The sequence below is a fragment of the Ornithorhynchus anatinus genome, chromosome 1 (genome assembly GCF_004115215.2).
Source record: "Ornithorhynchus anatinus isolate Pmale09 chromosome 1, mOrnAna1.pri.v4, whole genome shotgun sequence".
In the NCBI taxonomy this organism is placed as follows: domain Eukaryota; kingdom Metazoa; phylum Chordata; class Mammalia; order Monotremata; family Ornithorhynchidae; genus Ornithorhynchus; species Ornithorhynchus anatinus.
Genome location: NC_041728.1, coordinates 112,635,078 through 112,657,997, shown reverse-complemented (window position 1 = coordinate 112,657,997; position 22,920 = coordinate 112,635,078).

The window sequence follows — 22,920 nt, the reverse complement described above, 5'->3', positions numbered from 1 at the left end:
CCTTAAGTCAGAGGAAACTCAATTGTGAAATGGGATTAAAATACCTGTTCCCTCTCCCTCTTAGACTGTGAGCCCCACATAGGCCAAGGACTCTGCCTGACCTAATTCTCTCAAACCTATCCTAGTGTTCAACCCAGAGTAAGCAGTTATTGCACATCTCCATTATTGTCATGATTCATGTTCCCTGCCACTGCCTAAAGATGCATCCTTGGTTTCACAGTAACTGACACCTTTGACATTTCTGCACATTGCTTGTGAGGTGAAGTGTTGTTTGTTGCGATTTCTGTAGGCAAACATCTTTGGTGACTGCTCCATCAGCCCCTCCAGAATGCTCTCTTTACAGTCAGTCTTGGGGTTACTTGATACTTTCCAGGAGGGAAAGCAGCTCCTCCTGAAGGAGAATCCATTTTAAATTGGAGGAAATCATACAGAAGGAAAATTTTCCTCTGGTGATTGTGGCTGGGCCTGTTCCATCTTGGCCACAGAGATGTTCATCTCTTTGAATCTTCAGATGCCTGAGAGGTAGAAAGAGGAGGAAATGGTGGTGGATATTGCAAATAATCAGCACAGCCTCAAATCAAAGTCCAGGTCTTATAAGTGGTGCAGTGCAAGAAGCATTTTTGTTGGGAAAATTATCTTTGAACAAGAAAAACAGTTAAAGTTCCCAGCATATGAAGTCATTTTTTGGTCAAAAATGACAATACTTATGATGAGCTTTTCTTAAGGCACACCCTGGGTGCAATTCCCTCGCTGTCAGTCACGCCAACATGTTTGCTACATGCACTGCAACATTGAATCCTAATTCTCTTTGACCTCTCAGCTGCCTTTGACACTGTGGACCATCCCATTCTCCTCAACATGTTATTCATTCATTCATTCAATAGTATTTATTGAGCGCTTACTATGTGCAGAGCACTGTACTAAGTGCTTGGATATACAATTTTCAACAGATAGAGACAATCCCTGCCCATTGACGGGCTTACAGTATAATCGGGGGAGACAGACGGACAAAAACAAGACAACTTAATCACGATAAATAGAATCAACGTTATCCAACCTTAGCTTCACTGAGTCCATCCTCTCCCGGTTCTCCTCTCTCTAGCCATTCAATCTCAGTCTCCTTCGCGGGCTCCTCAAGGGTCAGTTCTTGGTCCCCTTCTATTCTCCATCTACACTCACCCCTTTGGTGAACTCATTCACTCCCAAGGCTTCAACTATCTCTAAGCAGATGACACCCAAATCTACATCTCCTCCCCTGTTCTCTCTCCCTCCCTCCAAACTAGCATCTCCTCCTGCCTTCAGGACTTCTCCACTTGGATGTCCTCCCACCACCTAAAACTCAACATATCCAAGACTGAGCTCCTTATCTTCCCTCCCAAACCCTGTCCTCTCCCTGACTTCCCTGTCACTGTGGACGGCACGACCATCCTTCCCGCCTCATGGGCCCACAACCTTGGTGTCATCCTTGACTCAGCTCTCTCATTCACCCCACACATCCAATCTGTCACCAACACCTGCCGGTTTCACCTTCACAACATCACTAAGATCCACCCTTCCATATCCATCCAATCTTCTACCACATTAGTACAATCACACATCCTATCCTGACTGGATTACTTCATCAACCTTCTTTCTGATCTCCCAAACTCCTGTCTCTCCCCATTTTATACTTCACTCTGCTGCCCGGATTATCTTTCTACAGAAGTGTTCTGGGCATGTCACACCTCCCTCCTCAAAAGTCTCCAGTGGTTGCCTATCAACCTCTGTGTCAAGCAAAATTCCTCACTTTTGGCTTCAAAGCTTTCCATCACCTTGTTCCCCCCCACACACCTCACCTTCCTTCGCTCCTTCTACAGTCCAGCCTGCACACTCTGCTCCTCTGACACTAACCTTCTCATTGTGCTTTGTTCTCACCTGTCCCGCCGTCAACCCTTGGCCCACATCCCATCTCTGGACTGGAATGCCCTTCCTTCTCACATCCACCAAACAGTCACACTTACCCCCTTCAAAGTCCTACTGAAGGCTCACCTCCTCCAAGAGGCCTTCCCAGTCTAAACCCCCCTTTTCCTCAGCTCCCCTTCCCCTCCCCAACTCTCCAACCCATTCCCTTTGCTCTACCCCTTCTTCCCCACCCTACAGAACTTGTATATATATATATATATGTACATATCTATAATTCTGTCTATACTGATGCTATTGATGCCTGTTTACTCATTTTAATATCTGTCTCCCTCCTTCTAGACTGTAAGCCCGTTGTGGGTAGGGATTGTCTGTCTTTATTGCTGAACTGTACTTTCCAAGTGCTTAGTACAGAGCTCTGCACAAAGTAAGTGCTCAAGAAACATGATTGATTGAATGAATGAATGAATCTGCACCTTAATATTCCCACCTTCCCAATGCCTCTGCTCAAGAAGAGCAGGTAATTGATCAATCATATTTCTTGAGTGATTACTGTATGCAGAGGACTGTGCTGAATGCTTGGGAGAGTATAATAAATCCCTCTTGTGATTGCTGCACTGTAGGCTGGTCTCCCCACTTGTGGATGCCACATTTCCAAACCCCAATCTCTAGATATTGCTCAGTTTTCTTATGATCACCGTGGCCTAGTGGAGCGAGCAAGGGTCTGGGGGTCAGAAGGACTTAGGTTCTAATCCCAGCTCCTCTACTTGTCTACTGTGTGACCCTGGGCAAGTCACTTAACTGATCTGTGTCTCAGTTTCTTCAGCTGTAGAATGGGGATTCAATATCTGTTCTCCCTCCATTTTAGACTGTGAGCAACATGTGGGTCAGGGATTCTGTCCAAGCTGATTATATTATATCTATCCAATGCTTTAGAAAACTGCTGGACACATAGAAAGTGCTTAACAAATACCATAGTAATATCAATCAATGGCATAATAAGAATAATAATGGTAAAAATTAATGGTATTTATTAAGTGTTTACTGTGCTCTTGGAAGAGCACAATATAACAGAAATGGTAGATACATTCACTGCCCACAACAAGCTTTCAGCCCATAGATGAGCATTCAGTCAAGAGCTGTAGTTGTAGTTCTGAGTACAACAGAGTAGAGTTGGTAATAATAATAATAATGATATTTGTTAAGTGCTTACTATGTGTCAAGCACTGTTCTAAGTGCTGGAGTAGATACTAGGTAATCAGGTTGTCCCACGTGGGGCTCAGAGTTTGAATCCCCATTTTATAGATGAGGTAACTGAGCCAAAGAGATGTTAAGTAGCTTGCCCAAGGTCACACAGAAGTTGAGTGGCAGAGCAGGATTAGAACCCACAACCTCTGACTCCCAAGCCCCTGCCATGCTGCTGCTCAAAATCCAATATCAATATTCTCTATATCTCAATTATCCAATATTTTTTGGAATTCCTTCAGGAAAAACATCTAGCATCTTTCCTGAGGTAGCATGGAGTACAGATCCAGTCCTGAATTCTCTAGTGGCCTAGTCCACACCTTCCCTACATGATACATGGAATGATTTATTCTCTCTGTCTTCTTAAAACTGCAGGGTTACTGAAATTTGTTCAATTTGAATGGAAAGAGCACAAGCCTGGGAGTCAGAGGACCTTGTTTCAAATCTCAGCTCTTCCTCTGACCTGGTGTGTGACCTTGGACAATTCACGTAACTTCTCTGTGCCTCAAATTCCTGATCTGTAAAATGGGGATTTGATATCTGTTCACCCTCTCATTGATTAGGGAAGTGCAATTCAGTTATGTTTGTACAATAACTAGGAGTTCCCAGTTAGGCAGACATTAAGTTTCCATTCCTCTTTTAAGCGAGGTAGTTTTTTGTGGTACAGCAGGAGTTCATGTTACTGGCTGAAAACCTGGCCATTTTGAGTGCTCTCCCAGAATTCCTCGATCTCCCACATAACCCCCAAAACTGCTAGGTTAGCCTGTGAGAGGCAGGCCTCTGTCCCTGAAGTGTGAAGCTTATTTGGATTACACATGATGCATTAAAACTATCTGTTGCTGAATTGTACATTCCAAGCACTTAGTACAGTGCTCTGCACATAGTAAGAGCTCAATAAATATTATTGAATAAATTTAGATTGTGGGGCAGGGATTATGTCCTCAACTTGACCTTGTATCTATTCCAGCACATAGTACTTAACAAATATTGGTATTATTGCTGTTGCAATTGTTATTACTGTGATTATGACAATTATTATTCTTGCTTATACCTCATGCCGTACCCAAGTTACTTCAACCAAAGTAACAAAGTTATTAAAGAAAGAACTTGTGCAAATGAATTTACTTAAAATCAGTTAGTTTGTGTCTTTTTTGTCATTTCTTCCCTCCCTTCTAGTGTCTGTTCATCATAGCAGCTTTATATCCAGCTATATTTGTGATTCTGTGACTGGCATTCACAAAATGGTTTAACTCATCCTTTCTGATTAGATTCCAGATGGTCAATAACTGACTTGTTTTTTTGATAGTAAAAACAGCACTAACTTTATCTGTTGACCTTTTTTCATGTTTAGTTTGACTTTCTTCTCCTCAATTGTTTCATTTTTTGAGGCCCCTTCTTTTTAAATCCTTCACTGTGAACTTTGCCTCCCTATTTTTCCCCCTCTAAAGTTTACCTGGCTTGAGGATCATTTGTGTTTTAGAATAGTTCAGCCTCTTCTCTATAAGCTCACTGGGGGCAGGGAAAGTATCTACCAACTCTGTTATACTGTTTCCCACCAGGTGTTTAGTACAGAACCCACACAGCAAGCGCTCAGTAAGTACTGTCAGTTGATTGAATGATTGAATGGTTGAGCCACAGTCACCAGAGCACATTTCCAAACCCTAGTGACCGATCCTCATCCTAGAAAAGCACCAACACTGAAGCTCAGAGAACCACTTCTGATTGAATTTCCAGGCTATTTCTGTCAATTATCTTTACTTATCTTTCAATAAAACAACTACTAAGAGATTCCAATAAAACAAAATAAAATTATTTACAATAGATTTTCCCCATTCGAGCTCACGCAGTGGTTCAGAGGGAGTCTCAGTCTGGAAAACAGTGTAACTCGATGCAGGATGAGAAAGATTAAAGTGAACTGAATTTCTGAAAATATAATCATAGGCTTTGGATGCAGGAAAAAGTTAAACTTGTTTCCAACAGAATTTCAACTCATTACCTTTGAAATTGCCTGCATTTGAATCTAGTAGTTCAATTGAGGGAGAAAAAATGTGTTTTTTAATGATGACAGTAAAATGCATTTAAGCTGAAATGGCAATGTTTCTTTTTCTTTAATGGAACAAAGGACACGAGGTGTGTATTCTGTTCAAAAGCATTTCAATCAGCAAATAGAACATCTGACAGTCTGAAACATCTGCTTACCTAATTTTCTTACTCTCTGGATCCAGGCAAATAATACATTTAAACAATTGAAACCCATTTTGTGCAAAATGTTTTACTGAAAATAAAAAGGTAAGAAAATACTGGTTTTTAACAAGAGCAAAGAGAAGTTTCCAGAAGGTTTGAATGCAAGCTTTGGGGTAAAAATGTACAGGCCCAGTGTAAAAATCGTCATTCACCCTCTTCTTTATGGCTTGAATATTCTGCGTGCCTCCATAGACATTATAGGACATCTGTGTTCCAAACAGAATTTAGTATGATTAAGACCCATCCCTGCTCCTCTCTCTGGTTCAGCTTGTATAGCCAATGATAGCAATGCTAGCTTGTCTTCATTTCTTTTCCAAGCCTCAGTGTACCCTTCACTTTAATGGAACGACTTTTAAAAGTCAGAGATGACTGAAACGAAAGCTTAGTTAAGAAAGTTTCGAGCATCAAGCTCTACATGGAGTCAATCCTTGTCTTAACAGTGTTTGGTTTCAGACTTGAAAAATGAGTTCTGAAGCAAGGCACTTTGAAAGAGGGCCACATGGCTGATTGTTTTTTCGACATCATAATCGGATGAATCTTTGTGCACCAGGCAACTGAATTAGATGAATCATTGCTAATGAATTTTTCAAAATAATATTTAGCCATTTCATCTTGACTGTTGTAGAGGCAAGGGGAGAGAGTTACTATGGAAATCATTCCGGAGATTCCAGGTGCTTCTCGGCATTACATCCTTAATAGCTAGCTGAAGGGGAGCATTATTGCATGATAAACTATAAAAATTGAGGCTATTATTGTCCATAAATGACTGCCATAGATTTCAGCAGACAAGATTGTTTCTCGATTTTCTTCCTTTACGCTTCCTAGGTGGTAATTGATGTTGTTTCTGCCACTATATAATGTTTTTTATTCAATAATCCTGAAGAGAGGTGGCAATTTTCAGAAGTTGCCCAAGGGGCAGTCTAGCAGTCAGCCAGCCTGAGACAGCTGTGTCTTTTAGTACTCCTTTCTCTGAGTTCCCCAGCCCTCCTACTTTATAGTTACGTTATGGAGTTTTCAAAGGTCGAAACTAATACTTCAACTGCTGTTTTATCCTCACCTGTACTTCATTATTAGAGAAGGATGTCAGTAATAATAATAATAATGATAGTATTTGTTCAGTGCTTCACCGACATTGTCCATTCCTGGTTTGCCTCCTATCCCTCTGGCTGCTCCTTCTCAATCTCTTTTGGCTGGGTCAATCCTGGGTCCCTTTCTATTCTCCAGCTACATACAATCCTGTGGAGAACACCTTTGCTTCCATGGCTTCAACTACCATATCTACTATATGATTCCCAAATCTAATCTACCTCTTCCATCCCAGTCCTCTCTCCTGCCTCCAAGACATCTCTACTTGGTTGTCCTGCCGACACTTCAAACTTAACCTGTCCAAAACAGAACTCCTCGTCTTCCCATCCATGCCCAATTCTCTCCTTTACTTTCCAATTACTGTAGAGAGTACCGCCATCCTCCCTGTCTTGCAAACCCCTAAACCTCAAGCACTTAGTACAGTGCTCTGCACATAGTAAGCACTCTATAAATACTATTGAATGAACCTGGTGTTATCCTAAACTAATCTCTCTCCTTCAACCCACTTGTTCAAGCTGTCACCAAATTCTGTCAGTTAAACTTTCACAACACAACTAAAATCCCCCCCTTCCTCTCTATCCAAACTGCTACCATGCTAATCCAAGCACTTTTCCTCTCCTACCTTGACCACTGCATCAGCCTTTGTGATTATCTCCTAACTCCCGTCTCTCCCTACACCAGTCCATCCTTCACCCTGCTGCCTGGATCATTTTTTCAGAGAAAAGTTCAGGACATGTTTCTCCACACCTCAAGAACCTCCAGTGATTATCCATCTATCATCATCATCATTATTATTATTATGTACCTCTAAATCAAACAGAAATTCCTCACCAATGGCTCTAAAGCACTCAGTCACCTTGCCCCCTCCTATCTTAGCTTACTTATTTCCTACTACTACCCAGCATGTTCACCTTGCTCCTCTAATTCCAACCTATTCACTCTACCTCAATTTTGATCATATTCGATTAAAATTAATTGATCATATTTATTGAGCATTTACTATGTGCAGAGCACTGTACTAAGTACTTGGGAGAGTACAGTATAATGGAGTTGGTGGACACATTCTCTGCCCACAACAAGCTTAGAGTCTATCTCGCTGCTGAGCCCTCACCCACTTCCTGCCTCTGGCCTGGAACTCCCTTCTCAAGCAGCGTGGCTCAGTGGAAAGAGCACGGGCTTGGGAACCAGAGGTCATGGATTCGAATACCGGCTCTTGCCCTCTGCCAGCTGTGTGACTGCGGGCAAATCACTTTTCTTCTCTATGCCTCAATTCCCTCATCTGTAAAATAGGGATGAAGACTGTGAGCCTCATGTGGGACAACCTGATTACCCTGTATCTACCCCAGTGCATAGAACAATACTCTGCATATAATAAGCACTTAACAAATACCAATATTATTACTATTATATTCAATAGACGATCACTCTCTCCACCTTCAAGTCTTATTATCATCATATCTCCTCCAAGAAGCCTTCCCTAATTAAGCCTTCATTTCCTCTACTCTCTTCAGTGTCACCCTTGCACTCTTATTTGGACCCTTAAGTCACTCCACGCTCAGCCTCACAGTACTTCTGAATCTATCAGTAATTGAATTTTACATATGATTCCCCCTCTAGACTGTAAAGTCACTGGGGCCAGGGAATGTGTCTACTAACTCTGTTATATTGTACTTTACCAAGTGCTAAATACAGTGCTCTGGACACGGTAAATGTTCAGTAAATACGATTAATTAACTGATTGGCTGATTTATTTTACTCCCTCTCCCTTCATTGTTTATGCTCTTGGATCTTTATCTTCTCATCACTTGATATTTATCCCTGCTCAGACCCAAAGCACTTATGTACATTTCCATAATTTACTTTAACGTCTGTCTCCACCTTAAGACTGTAAGCTCCTTGTGGACAGAGATCATGTCCATAAATTCTGTTGTATTGTATTATCCCAAGTACTTAGTGCTGTTTTCTGAATACAGCAAGCACTCAATAAATATGTAAGCCAGTTAAGAGCAGGAAACTTGTCTGCTAATTCTGCTGAATTGTACTTTCCCTAGCTCTTAGTACAGAGCTCTATGCATACTAAGTGCTCAATAAATACCATTGATTGATTGATTGATTGATTACCCTATTTATTTTGTCATTACCCTATTTATTTTGTTAATGAAATGTACATCACCACGATTGTATTTATTTGCTATAATAAGATGTTCATTCCTTTGATTCTATTTATTGCTATTGTTCTTGTCTGTTCATCTCCCCCGATTAGACTGTAAGCCCGTCAAAGGGCAGGGACTGTCTCTGTTACCAATTTGTACATTCCAAGCGCTTAGGACAGTGCTCTGCACATAGTAAGTGCTCAATAAATACTATTGAATGAATGAGTGAATGAATGAATACTACGTGCCTAACAAGATATTATAGATGGAAAATATAGAAGATAATCAGGGTGGACACAGTTTCTGTCCCACAGTCTAAGTAGAAGGGAGAACTGGTAATAAATAGATGACGAAACACAGGAACAGAAAAGTGAAGTGACTTAGCAGACAAGTGACAGAGCTGGGATTAGAACCCACTCCCAGCCCATGCTTTTTTCACAGAACCTTGTTACTTAACCCTCTAAGGATGTTGATTGGGAATGAGAAATTCCTGAGTCAGCATTAATAATAGTGGCATTTGTTATGTGCTTACTATATGCCAGACACCGAACTAAGCACTGAGATGGATACAAGCAAATTGGTTGGACACAGTACCTGTCCCACATGGGGTTTACAATTTTAATCCCCATTCTACAGATGAGGCAACTGAGGCACAGAGAAATTAAGGCACTTGCCCAAGGTCACGTAGCAGACAAATGGTAGAAGTAAGATTGGAACTCAAGACCTTCTGATATCCAGGCCCATGCTCTATCCACTATGCCATGCTGCTTTGCTAGACATTTCTAACCAATCACCATCCACCTGGCAAAGGGCAATCAAATAATCAAGCAATCATATTTATTGAGTGCTTATTGTGTGCATCACACTGTACTAAGTGCTTAGGAGGGTACTACACAGCATATTCTCTCCCGACAATGAACCTACAGTCTAGAGGGGGAGACAGATATTAATAGAAACAAATACATTACTGATGTGTACATAAGTGTTGTGGGGCTCGGGGCAGTGGTGGTGAATAAAGGGAGCAAGTCAGGGGTGACACAGAAGAGAGTGGGAGTAGAGAAAATGGAGGCTTACTCAGAGAAGGTCTCTTGGAGGAGATGTGCCTTCACTAAGGCTTTGAATGTGGAGAGATTAATTATCAGATATGAAAAGGGAGGATGTTCCAAGCCAGAGGCAGGACATGGGTGAGAATCAGGCAGCAAAATAGATGAAACTGAGGTACAGTGAAAAAGTTAACATTAGAGGAATAAAGTGTGTGGGCTGGGGTTTAATAAGAGAGTAGTGAGGTGAGGTAAGAAGGGGTAAAGTGATTGAGGCTTTAAAGCCGAAGATAAGGATGTACTGTTTGAGGTAGAAGTGGATGGGTACTAAAGGTTCTTGAGGAGTGGGAAAATATGGACCAAAAGTTTTTGTAGAAAAATAATCCTGGCAGCAGAGTGAAATATGGTCTGGAGTGGGAAGAGACAAGAGGCAGGGAGGTCAGCAAGGGGACTAATACAGTAATCAAGGAGGGATAGGGTAAGTAGCAGCGTGGCTCAGTGGAAGGAGCCCGGGCTTGGGAGTCAGAGGTCATGGGTTCTAATCCCGGTTCAGCTGCTTGTCAGCTTTGTGACTTTGGGCAAGTCACTTCACTTCTCTGTGCCTCAGTTACCTCATTTGGAAAATGAGGATTAATACTGTGAGCCCCATGTGGGACAACCTGATCACTTTGTATCCTCCCCAGAGCTTAGAACAGTGCTTTGCACATAGTAAATGCTTAACAAATGCCATTATTATTATAAGTACTTGGATTAACATGATAGCAGTTTGGATGGAGTGAAACAGATTAATTTTAACCTTGTTTTGAAGGTTGAATTTACAGGATTTTGTGATCAATTGAATATGTGGGTTGAAAGAGAAAGAGGAGTCAAGGATAATGCCAAGGTCATGGTCTTGTGAGACAGGAAGCATGGTGGTACTGCCTACAATGATGGGAAAGTCACAAGGAGGGCAGGGTTTGGGTGAGAAGATAAAGGGTTCTGTTTTAGACATATTAAGTTTCAGGTGATGGGAGGACATCCAGGAGGACATCCAAGTACAGATGGTTTGAAGATGGGGGGAAATGGAAGACTGCAGAGCGGGAGAGAGATCAGGGCTGGAGATATAGATTTGGGTAACATCCACATAGAGGTGGTAGTTGAAGCCATGGGAGTGAATGAGTTCTCCAAGGGAGTGGGTGTAGCTGGAGAATAGAAGGGGACCCAGAACTGAACCTTGAGGGACCCTCACAGTTAGGAGGTGGGAAGCAGAGGAGGAGCCCATGAAAGAGATTGAGAATGAGCAACCAGAGAGATAGGAGAACCAGAAGAGGACAGTGCCAGTGAAGTTGAGCATGGATATTGTTTCCAGAAGAAGGGGTTGGTCTACAGTGTCAACAGTGAGAGGTCAAGGAGGATTAGGGTGGAGTAGGGTCCATTGGATTTTGCAAGAAGGCGATCATTTGTGACCTTGAGAAGGAGGTTTCTGTGGAGTCAAAGGAATGGAAGCCCCTCCCTTACTCCCACAGTACTTTTGTACATATATTTTATTGTCTCTCTCTCCCTCTAGTCTTTAAACTTTTTGTGGGAAGGGATCATTTCCATTGATACTCTATTTCGCTGTATTCTTCTAAGTGCTTAATACAGTGCTCTGTATACAGGAAATGCTCAATAAATACCATTGGCTGATTGTTTTTCCAAACCTGTTACAAGCCTGAGAAGAAGTTGAAGGCTATATTGAGAGTGTCCCTGAATTAAGCACACTAAGAGAAAGAAAATTTTGGCAAGGAAATACCTGGGGAAGGAGGGGTGGGGTAGAGAAGCCAGAACTGGAGCAAAATTCTAAAAATCCTAAAACCAGAGTCATAAAGGGAAGCCTTTCTCATGTATCCAGGACAAGGAAATTTGGAATCATAGGGAATGTCCAACATCTTGCCAAAGTCTCCAAGCAGGCACAAAAAATATTATTAGTAATAATAATAATTATGGCATTTGTTAAGCGCTTACTATGTGCCAAGCACTGTTCTAAGCGCTGGGATAGATACAAGGTAATCAGGCTGTCCTCCATGGGGCTCACAGTACTAACAGATGAGGTTAGTACTCATTTAACAGATGAGGTAACTGAGGCACAGAGAAGTTAAGTGACTTACCCAAGGTTACACAGCAGACAAGTGATGGATCCAGAATTAGAACCCATGTCATCTGACTCCCAAGCCTGTGCTCTTTCCACTAAGCGAAGCTGAAGTAGTAATCAGAGTAATAATATTTGGTGGGCACTTACTATGAGCCAAGCACTGTACCAGGAGTTGGGGTAGTTACACAATAATCAGATTGGACACCATCCATGTCTCCCATGGAACTCACTGTCCAACTAAGAGGGAGAACAGGTATTTCATCTCTATTTTACAGATGAGGAAACTGAGGCACAAAGAAGTTAAGTGACAATTCAGGTAACAACAGCAGAGTAATGACAGAGTTTGCCATACCAAGTTTGCCAGCATCAAGGTGTCTCAACCCCATGGCGGGCAGGAGGATAACTGGAAACTGAGCCAGGTCACTCTGCTTCAGGGAACTGCTCTTGGCAGTGGGTGGGGTTATGGGAGGTGGGGGGCGGGTGTCACAAGCCCACAGTTCTCCAGGTGGCTCCTGGGGGAGAGGAGAATCCCGCTTCCCTGTGGGGCAGCCCAGCGTACATCAGAACCTCAAATAGAAAGTACCTGCAAACCAGGAGCTAAATCAGCCTGGATCCCCCAAGGGCACCAATAGTCCAGGCTGAGTTCATTCATTCAATAGTATTTATTGAGCGCTTACTATGTGCAGAGCACTGTACTAAGCACTTGGAATGTACAAATCGGTAACAGATAGAGACAGTCTCTGCCCTTTGAGGGGCTTACAGTCTAATCAGGGAGACGGACAGACAAGAACAATAGCAATAAATAGAATTAAGTTGCCCAAGGCTTCCCTGAACTTCCATATTGTGAGAAGTCAGTGATTCATGATGCTGCTTTTGGAGGAGCAGTCAAGACCAGTGAGCTCTAAGGGCCAGGCTGATGATCCTTGCCGTTGTTCCATGGAAAGACCAAAACTCTGGGAGTCAGGAGACCTGAGTTCTAATCCCAACTCTGCAAGGAGCAGCTTGTCTGCCAGGGCTATGACATCAGTCGGGAAGGATTCTGATTTAGGGTGCTCTGGGAGGTGGATGTGCCCAGCAGAAATCTTCAAAAATACCTGGAAAACTGGGCAGTGATTGCCCTGCTGGGTTTTGACACTATGGTACAGCATCAGGACTATCCTGCAGTCACTTTGGCAGTGGACGGACCCTGTAAGAAAAACAAAAAAACCCAAAAAACTGTGCACTCGGCAGTGTGCAACATTCCTGCCCACCAAGGCAACTCTATGCCCCACAAGAAATGAATGTCAGTGATGTAAGCTCATTAAGGGCATGTGTCTGCTAATTCTGTTGTATTGTACTCTCCCAAGCTCTTAGAACAGTGCTCTGCACATAGTAAATGCTCAGTAAATACAACTGATTCATTGGTGAGAGAATATAAGTGGCATTATGCCATCTGCTATCATTATGATCAATTTCTTTGGTCAGGTTTTCAGTATTGAAATCTCAGAACTAAGGCTTGTCTGTCATTCTTGATGGGACACTTCAGAGGCTCAGCAACATCTCATGGGGCTGGCTGTACTAGAGTTAGGAGAAATTTATTATTGGAATGGGCCTCCCAAAGCCAATAACGACCCCCTCCTTTACAAATCTAGTGGACTTCACTGGCACACAGTAAGCACTTAACAAATACCTCAATTATTTCACTAGTATGTAAACTCTTTGAGAAAAATGACACTGTTTACTAACTCCATTGTACTCTCCCAAGAATTTAGCACAGTGCTCTGCAGAGTAAGCAAAATAATTGATTGACTGATTGATTGCCGCTGTCTGCAGGTACCCTCCTCTCCAGTTCTCAAATGGTAGCAAGGAACCAGAACCAGATGGAAGAGAGTGTGGAAGGAACTCTGCAAGTAAGTAGGAGTGGGGGAAGAAATGGGCGGTGAAAAGGGGAGATGAAAGAGAAATGTGGGTCCTCTCTGCCCTCAGAGCAGATCCTGTTAGCAGATACTAGTAGTAACAACAACAGTATTTATTAAGAAGAGCTTGTATAGAGCACTGTACTAAGTGCTAGGAGATAGTACAAAGGTGGGAGTTAAACATGGTCCCTTTCTCTCAGTAGTCTCAACCTAAGAGTTTAAGTGAAGAGAAATGACTGGGGACAGATACATCAGGAATGATGAAACAAGAGCAGCATGGCCTAGTGGATAGAGCATGGGCCTGGGTGTCAGAAGGACCTGGGTTCTAATCTCAGGTCCACCACTTGTCTGCTGTGTGACCTTGGGAAAATAGCTTTGCTTCTCTGTGCCTCAGTTACTCATCTGTAAAATGGGGATGAAGACTGTGAGCCCCACATGGGACAGGGACTGAGTCCAATCTGATTACCTTGTATGTACCCCAGTGCTTAGAACATTGCCTGCCACTTAGTAAGCTCTTAACAAATACCATTAAAAAAAAATTACAAACGAATAAACAAAACAGGCTGTTAGTCTTGGTGGGAATGGAAGAATCTGAAAATGCAGGAGAACAGCATTCATTCATTCAATCAGTCACATTTATTGAGTGCTTCCTGTGTGCAGAGCACTGTACTAAGCATTCGGGAAATTACACTACAACAATAAAGAGAGACAATTCCTGCCTAGAAGGGGCTTACACTCTGGGGTGTTGGGGGTAGGGGGAGGGGATGGGGTCTTTTTATCCCCCTGCTATGACAAGAAGGAAGAACAATGGAGGTTTTTGGATGGAGGGGAATCATTGGACCTGGGTTCTAATCCCTGCTGTGCCACTTGTCTGCAATGTGACCTTGGGAAAATCACTTCACTTATCTGTGCCTCAGTTACCACATCTGTAAAATGGGGATGAAGACTGTGAGCCCTATGTGGAACATGGACTGAGTCCAACCTGATTAGCTTGTAAATAGCTATGTGCTTAGTAGAGTGCCTGGCACATAGTAAACTAAACAAATACCAAAAAAAAAAAAGGGAGGGATGGAGAGTAGGCAGGTCCATCCTCTTCTATCCCACCCAGATAGGAATTTTTCCCACTAGGAGATGTCTAACCGATCTCCTTTCTCCCTGGGGCAGTAATGGAAGATTCCTGGGTCCTACCAATGGCTGGGATCTAGTGAGGTTTCCCTGGGACCAAACCTAAAAAGCGTATCTCTCTCCCTGGGTTGAATCTGTCCTGGCCTTGTTGATTTAAAGTCCGGTTCTTCTGACTGCCTAACCAGTGGGCTGGTTATTCTAAGGCTCCTTAGCAAAGATCCTGTGATTATTTTTGCATGGGGAAATCAATCTGCTGATGGTGGTGGGTTCCCAGTTTCTTGGAAGGCCCTGGCTGGCCTGGAAATATTCTCTAGTGGAAAACCAGGCTTAAGGACAGTCACCTGTTCACTGGTGAATTGTCATATATTCTCTGGTTCCTTGAGGGCAAAGATCTTGTCAGACAACTTTATTGTGTTGTACTCTCTCAAGCACTAAGTACAGAGTTCTGCACACAGTAAGCACTCAGTGAAAGCCTTTGATTGATTCCTCAATGACCTGTAATAAATCTACCTCTTCTACTGGGGAAGCAGCGTGGCTCTGTGGAAAGAGCCTGGGCTTCGGAGTCAGAGGTCATGGGTTCGACTCCTGGCTTTGCCACTTGTCAGTTGTGTGACTGTGGGCAAGTCACTTAACTTCTCTGTGCCTCAGTTACCTCATCTGTAAAATGGGGATTAACTGTGACCCTCACGTGGGACCACCTGATTACCCTGTATCTACCCCAGCGCTTAGAACAGTGCTCGGCATATAGTAAGCGCTTAACAAATCCCAACATTATTATTATTACTGAAGGTGGGAAATGATTAAAGGAGCAGATTCATGGAATACACATTAATAGCCAACTTAGTCATCAAACTAAACCAGCTCTGAGGAAGAAGCTTACATGAAATGAGTTGCTGAGCTTCTCTTTGTACTAAGCCTGGGATTGTTTTAACCTGGCTACCCTCACAAAAAAAATCTAATTTTCACTAACCTAGGTATGTCTTTCTTGGTAAAACAAAACGCAGCATGGCCTAGTGAATAGAGCATGGGCCTAGGAATCAGAATCCCAGGGTTTGCAGCTCTTCTCTCCCAATTGCCTGCTCTATGTCCTTGGGCAAGTCATTTAAGATCTTTATGCCTCAATTTCCACATCAGTAAAATGGGATAAAGTAGCTGTTCTCTCTCCCTTATGCTTCATTCTTTTTGCATCTGCTTCTAGTCCCCTGTACCCTTTTATATTACTTGACTGTATCCCCCAAGGGCTGAGAGCAGAGTCTAATTCCCATCTGTGGATTCTTTCCTACTGCTTAGTATAGTGTTATGCACACAGTAAGTGCTTTAAAAATATTATTACTACTACTATTATTCCATCTTAGATGGTGAACCTCCCTGCTGTACTGGAACTGTATCCAATTTGATTTTAATAATAAATAATTGTGGTATTTAAGTGCTTACATTATGCCAAGCACTTTACTAAACACAGTGGTAGATACAAGTTAATCAGGTCCCACATGGGGCTCACAGTCTAATTAGGAGGAAGAACATGTATTGAATCCCTATTTTGCTGATGAGGAAACTGAAGTACAGAGAAGTTTAGTGACTTGTCCAAGGTCACATTGCAGGTATGTTACAAAGCAGGGATTAGAACCCAGGTCCTCTGTCAGGTCTGGGTTTTTTTTCACTAAACCACATTGCTTCTCCATCTTTTATCTAGCCCAGTACTTGGTGCAAAGTAAGTGCTTAATTAATGCCATCATTATTACAGAAGTCACACCTCCTTTGAGGGCAGGCATGAGAGTACTTTGCACAGAATAGAAGCTCAATAAATACCAATAATTGATTGATTGCTTTCATTCAATCAATTGATCTTTTTTCACCAAGTATAAGGAAACGGCTCATTTACATGAACTCCATGAGAAGGACGATAGAGCACCAACCTGGAAGTCAGAGGAGTGAGTTTTAATCCCAGCTCTGCCACTTGCCTGCTGCATGACCTTAGGCAAGTCACTTCACTTCTCTGTGCCTCAGTTACCTCATCTGTAAAATTTGGGACTGAGATCGTGAGCCCCATGTGGGACATGGACTGCGTTCAAACTGATTGTCTTGTATCTACCCCAGCATTTAGTACTATGCCTGGCACATAGTGAAGGCTTAACAAATACAATTTAAAAAACCCAAAAGGCAAACAAAAAATCCTCCAAGTCTCATGGTTTAGGTCATCTGAAGTTCCTCTGATTCAGTTCCTCTCAAGAATGCAGTGCAACATATAAACCACAAGGCCATGGCTACAGGAAGGTGAAGGAACCTCCAGGTAAAAGCTTGCTGGAGGAAACATGATCCTTGCCTCTGGTCCCCACCTGTAGATGAAATTTATGGGCAGACCCAGTGATAAGAGAGAGAAGGAAAGGATTCAGCCTCCCCTTCCCAACTCCACACCACAGTGGAGGAAGAATCAAGCACAATCAAATAATTACTCAGAAGATCTTAACTCATTGTGTGCATTTGTTATCACAGAGGTGCAGAGTCAGATAAAGGTGAAGAGAATATTGGAATAGCAATGCAAACCTTTCACCTTGGCTTTATGACTTGTCAATCTAGCCTTGGACATGTTCTCCTTAGGACTGAAATCTTTAGCGATCAGGAAAATTCACAGTGATGAATCAGCTCATTCCTTGTCCTTCCTAATAGAAAATTGAAAGTCAGGTTTATTTGAAAAGATTACTCTTGTCCTAGACTCCTGGAGCCTAAAGTATCACAAGGCTGAATTCTGGTGATAATGTTTTCATTGATATTGTGAGATTTCCGATTCTGAGATTCATCATAAAGACATTGTTTTGCCGAAGCTGACTTAGATCCCTGATAAGAAAGTATGTCCAGAAATATTCTGCACATTGCTTAAACAGCACTGCAAGCAGAAAAGTTTGTTGACAAAGTTGGCAATTAAGTTGTATTCCATGGAATCTGCTCCTTTAATCATTTCCCACCTTCAATAGAAGACTTGGATTTACTGCAGATCATCCATGAATCAATCAGTGACACGAAATGAGTGCTTACTGTGTGCAGAGCACTGCACTAAATTCTTGAGAGAATACAATAGAATTGCTAGACAACATCCTTGCCTTCAAGTAATTTACAGTTTTAGTTTGGGAGACAAAGAGTATAATAAATTACAGATAGGGAAATTGGCAGAGTATAAGGATATGTACAGCTCTGAGGCTGTGGGTGGGGTTTGTTTAGAAATGCTTAAAAGAGTATAGACTGAAGTGAATAGGTGATTCTGAAGGGAGAGTGAGTAGGGTGGGAGAGTAAGAAGTTAGTCAGGGAAGATACTATTTTAGTAGGGCTTTGATGAGCAGTGTGGCTTAGTGGAAAGAGCCTGGGCTTGGGAGTCAGAAGTCATGGGTTCGAATCCCTACTCCACCACTTGTCAGCTGTGTGACTGTGGACAAGTCACTTAACTTCTCTGTGCCTCAGTTACCTCATCTGTAAAAAGGGGATTAAGACTGTGAGCCTCACGTGGGCCAAACTGATTACCCTGTATCTACCCCAGACCTTAGCTCTGCACATAGTAAGCACTTAACAAATACCAACATTATTACGATGGGGAGAGTGAAGGTCTGCTGGATATGAATGGGGAAGGAGTTGCAGGACAGAGGGAAGATATAGGCAAGAGTTTAACAACAAGAGAGACGAGATCACAATTTATAGCTCATTTAGTATGTAATAAGTGCTTAACAAATACCGCAAAAAAGTATTGCCTTCAAATGTAATAACTGGTATTTCTTAAGTGCTTACACTGTTCCAGGCACTGTACTAAGCAGTGGGGTTGGACAACATCCTGAACTGTGTCTCTACTGTTGTTTCTGGTACTTGTACACTGGACATGCTCAGACCCATGGATGGGGTAGGCCTTGCCTGGGATAAAAAGAAATGTTCCAGGAACAAAAGCCCAGAAGCCATTCCTCCTTTCTCATTCTCAATGTAGGCAGCTAGATCAGGCTCAGTGAGTGGCAACGATGGCAGGAAATCAGGGCATGATGGCATGACTTCATGATGTACCATTCATTGTGTGCTGGAGCTGGGAGTCCCGGTTGGTAATTTCTTTTTAATGATCATAGTAAAGACACAGAACACATTTTCCCATAGGTTGGTTCCTTGGTAAACTAAAAAATGAGAAAGCAAATGCATTTCTGTGTTGTCATTTAGGCTGTATGAAAGGATGGAAACTAAGAACTGGATCAATTTGGTTGGTAAGAAATAGCAGTACTTCCCATTCTCATACAGATCATAATTCACTCATAGTTAAAATTTCCCAGAAAAGAGTCATATTGATGCTGGGTCTGGTAAGGAAGGGAGAGGAATAATAATTCCACACTCCAGTGATTGTCTGACCTTCTGAAAGTGGAAATAAGATTTCAGCAATTTGCAGGTATTTACCAGCTTCACACCTGAGAGCTGTTTTATGCATGTTCTCTAGGAGCTAAATGTCAGACTAGCTCTTTCCATGACTGAGAAGGAAGAGGTGTAATTTTAATTTTGACAAGCTGCCTTCATCCTGGAAAATGCATCTTCGAACTCCTAAATCTCTTCATGTTTAATTTTCAATAAACAGAATGATTCCAGAAAATGAAATGATACATCACCATCATCACTGAATAGAATATGTTATTATTATGGCATTTGTTAAGTGCTTACTGTGTGTCAAGAAGCACTGTTCTAAATTCTGGGGTAGATTCAGTAATAATAATAATAACAATAATGATGGTATTTGTTAAGCGCTTACTATGTGCCAAGCACTGTTCTAAGCACTGGAGTAGGTACAAGGTAGTCAGGTTGTCCCACGTAATGCCCACATTTTAAAGATGGGGTATCTGAGACACATAGAAGTTAAGTGACTTGTCCAGAGTCACACAGCTGATAAGTGGCAGAGTTGGGATTAGAACCCATGACTTCTGACTCCCAAGCCCGTGCTCTTTCCACTGAACCATGCTGCTTCAGGTTGGACATGGTCCCGGCCCAACATGGACCTCACGATCTAAGAGAGAGTAGGATTTAATACCCATTTTACAGTTGAAGAAATTGTGGCACAGAGAAGTTAAATGACTTTCCCAAGGCCACACAACAGACAAATAGCAGATTCAGGATTAGAACCCAGATCCTCATCCTATTAATAGAAGGCACATGAGCCTGAGAAGCAGCGTGGCTCCGTGGAAAGAGTATGGGCTTTGGAGTCAGGGCTCATGAGTTCGAATCCCAGCTCTGCCACTTGTCAGCTGTGTGACTGTGGGCAAGTCACTTAACTTCTCTGTGCCTCAGTTCCCTCATCTGTAAAATGGGGATTAAGACTGTGAGCCCCACGTGGGACAACCTGATTCCCCTATGTCTACCCCAGCGCTTAGAACAGTGCTCGGCACATAGTAAGCGCTTAACAAATACCAACATTATTAAGACCTGGGTTCTAATGCCCACTCCACTACTTGCCTGCTGTGGGACCATGGGCAAGTTATGTCACTTCTCTGTGCCTCAGTTACCTCATCTGTAAAATGGCAATTAAGACTGTGTCCAATCTGATTATCTTGTATCTACCCCAGGGCTTAGCACAGTGCCAAGCACTTAGCAGGTGCCATCTCTTTAAGAAAGAGCTTACAATCTAGAGGGGGAATTTTATTAGTTGAGCAAAAGAAGGTCACCTTGTATGTGCAGGTCTTACATAATCCCTTGCCATGACCCCCTGTCACCCAGGCTAGGTATTTTACTCATTTACTTGCTCACTCTCTCCAAAACTCATTTACACTCCCCACCTTCCTCTTCCTCCTGATCTCCGGGCCTTCTCTCCTCTAAATCTCCAACTCACACCTCCCATCCTGAGCCAGCCCTGCTCCATAAAACCTACCCTCGTCCCACAGAGGCTGCACTGTTCTCTTGCCACCAAGGACTCCCAAGGACCAGAGCAGAATGGACCTGGAGGTGGAAGAAACCTAGGTGGGGAGTGCCCTCCCCACCCTGCCCCATCTCTGCTGCCCTATGACCTGGGGAGATTTGGGCAGTGGGGCCCAGTAAGAGAAACTTTCAGTGATATTTACTGAGCATTCACTTTGTGCAGAGCACTTCTACTAAGCATTTTGAAGAGTACAATACAACAGAGCTATAAGAACAGACACGTTCCCTGCCCACAAGGAGCTTACAGTCTCAGGGACTGGGGCCAGACATGCCCAGAGCCACATCGATCCCCAGGCTCTTGTAGAAGGCTCCTCCAGTCCATTCAACCGTGGGTCCTGGAGTCTGTTCAAATAGCACCAGCAGGACTGAGTCACCAGTGGCACCAGTCCATTAGAATAAATTATACTAACTAATCTTTGCCATCTCATTATGAATCAATCAATCAAAAATATTTGTTGAACACTTACTGCGTCCAGAGCAGAGTACTAAGGATTTTGGAGAGTACAATATAACAGAGCGGGCAGACGTTCCCTCAGTGAGCTTACAGTCTTACTTGTAGCAGGGAAGAGGCAGGGAATGCAGGGCCGGCCTAATAATAATAATAATTTTGTTACTCCTCAAGCGACTACTACGTGCCAAGCACTGTTCTAGGCCCTGGGGTAGATACAAGTTAATCAGGTTGGACACCGCCCTGTCCCACATGGGGTTCACAGTCTTAATCCCCATTGTGTAGATGAAGGAACTGAGGCTCAGAGAAGTGAAGTGACTTGCCCAAGGTCAAACAACAAACATGTGGCAGAGCTGGAATTAGAACTTGGGTCCTCCTGACTCCCAGGCCCGTGCTCTATTCACTAAGCCATGCTGCTTCTCTGGCCTGAGGAGAGGAGTGTGGAGGGAGCCATCAGAGAAGCAATAGAAAAAAGCTGCAAGAGGGAGAAGTTACTGGGGAATGGGCAAAAGAAAGCAGAGGTAGGTGAAGAACCATAAATAAATAAAAAATCCTACCCGAACAAGATGTGGAGGTGTCGCTGATCACATATGGCTTGTGGGTGACAGGAAGTAAAGGATACACAGCAGTCATGGGATCTATTTCCAAAAACCTGAAACAGATAGTCTAGAGGTAATTTAAATAAAAGTGACTGGTTCAGAACATTTAAATTTAAATGTTTAATTTAAAAAAAAAACTATGATTTCAGCTTCATGGGAAAATTGAATTTTGATATTAGGAAGTAAGACTTAAATGGTACTATACTTTGAGTGTCAAAGTATAACCATTTTGGACAGATTTGCAGTTTCATTCTTGCAGATTTTGATTCTCAACTCCAGTGTCTCATGATTCTAGCTGAAAATATGACAAAGGAGCTGGAAAAGTAGCCCAGACTAGGAGAAAGAGCAGTGATTTAGAATTAGGATACCTGAGTGTTGATCCCGTCTCCACCACTTGCTTGCTATGTGTGACCTTGAGCAAGTCACTGAACTTCTCTGGTCCTCAGTTTCTTCATCTCTAAAATGGGATTAAATATCTGTTCTCTCTCCTTCTTAGACTGGGACCTCATCAGGACAGGGATGATGTAAGATCTGATTAGCTTGTTTCTCCTCAGCAATTACCAGTGCTTGGTGTATAGTTAGTGTTTCAAAAATACTACAGTTATTATTCATAAACAGCCAAAGGCACTACAGATATCAAATCCTTCAACACTACAAAGAACAATCTTTACAATCAAGTAGATTGAAATGATTTGTCCGTCATACATCCGTTTATTCAGTTACAGGGGTGGACAGAATCTTTTTGTCAATGGTATAATTTTTCAGGATGAAAGGTAGTTCTATTATACATATTTAAATGCATATTTATCAACCTCCAGTTCTTTATAAATTCCTATCCATTCATTCCCCATAGTGGTCATTTAGAATTGGTGTATAACAGTTAGGTGTTATAACTGTGCCTGAATTGGCAGAATTAACTCCATCATCATCACCATCTTCATTGATGAGATTTATGGAGGGGTTTCTGTGTGGAAAGCACTGTATTAAGTGCTTAAGAGACTACAGACGAATAAGTAGTGTGATACTGGCCCTCAAGAGGCTTACTACTGATGGGGAGACAGATATAAAAGTAAATTACAGGTAGGGGAAGCAATGGAGTGTAAGCATGTTTACATAAGGACTGTGGCTGTGGTGGGGGGTGGTGACTACATATAATA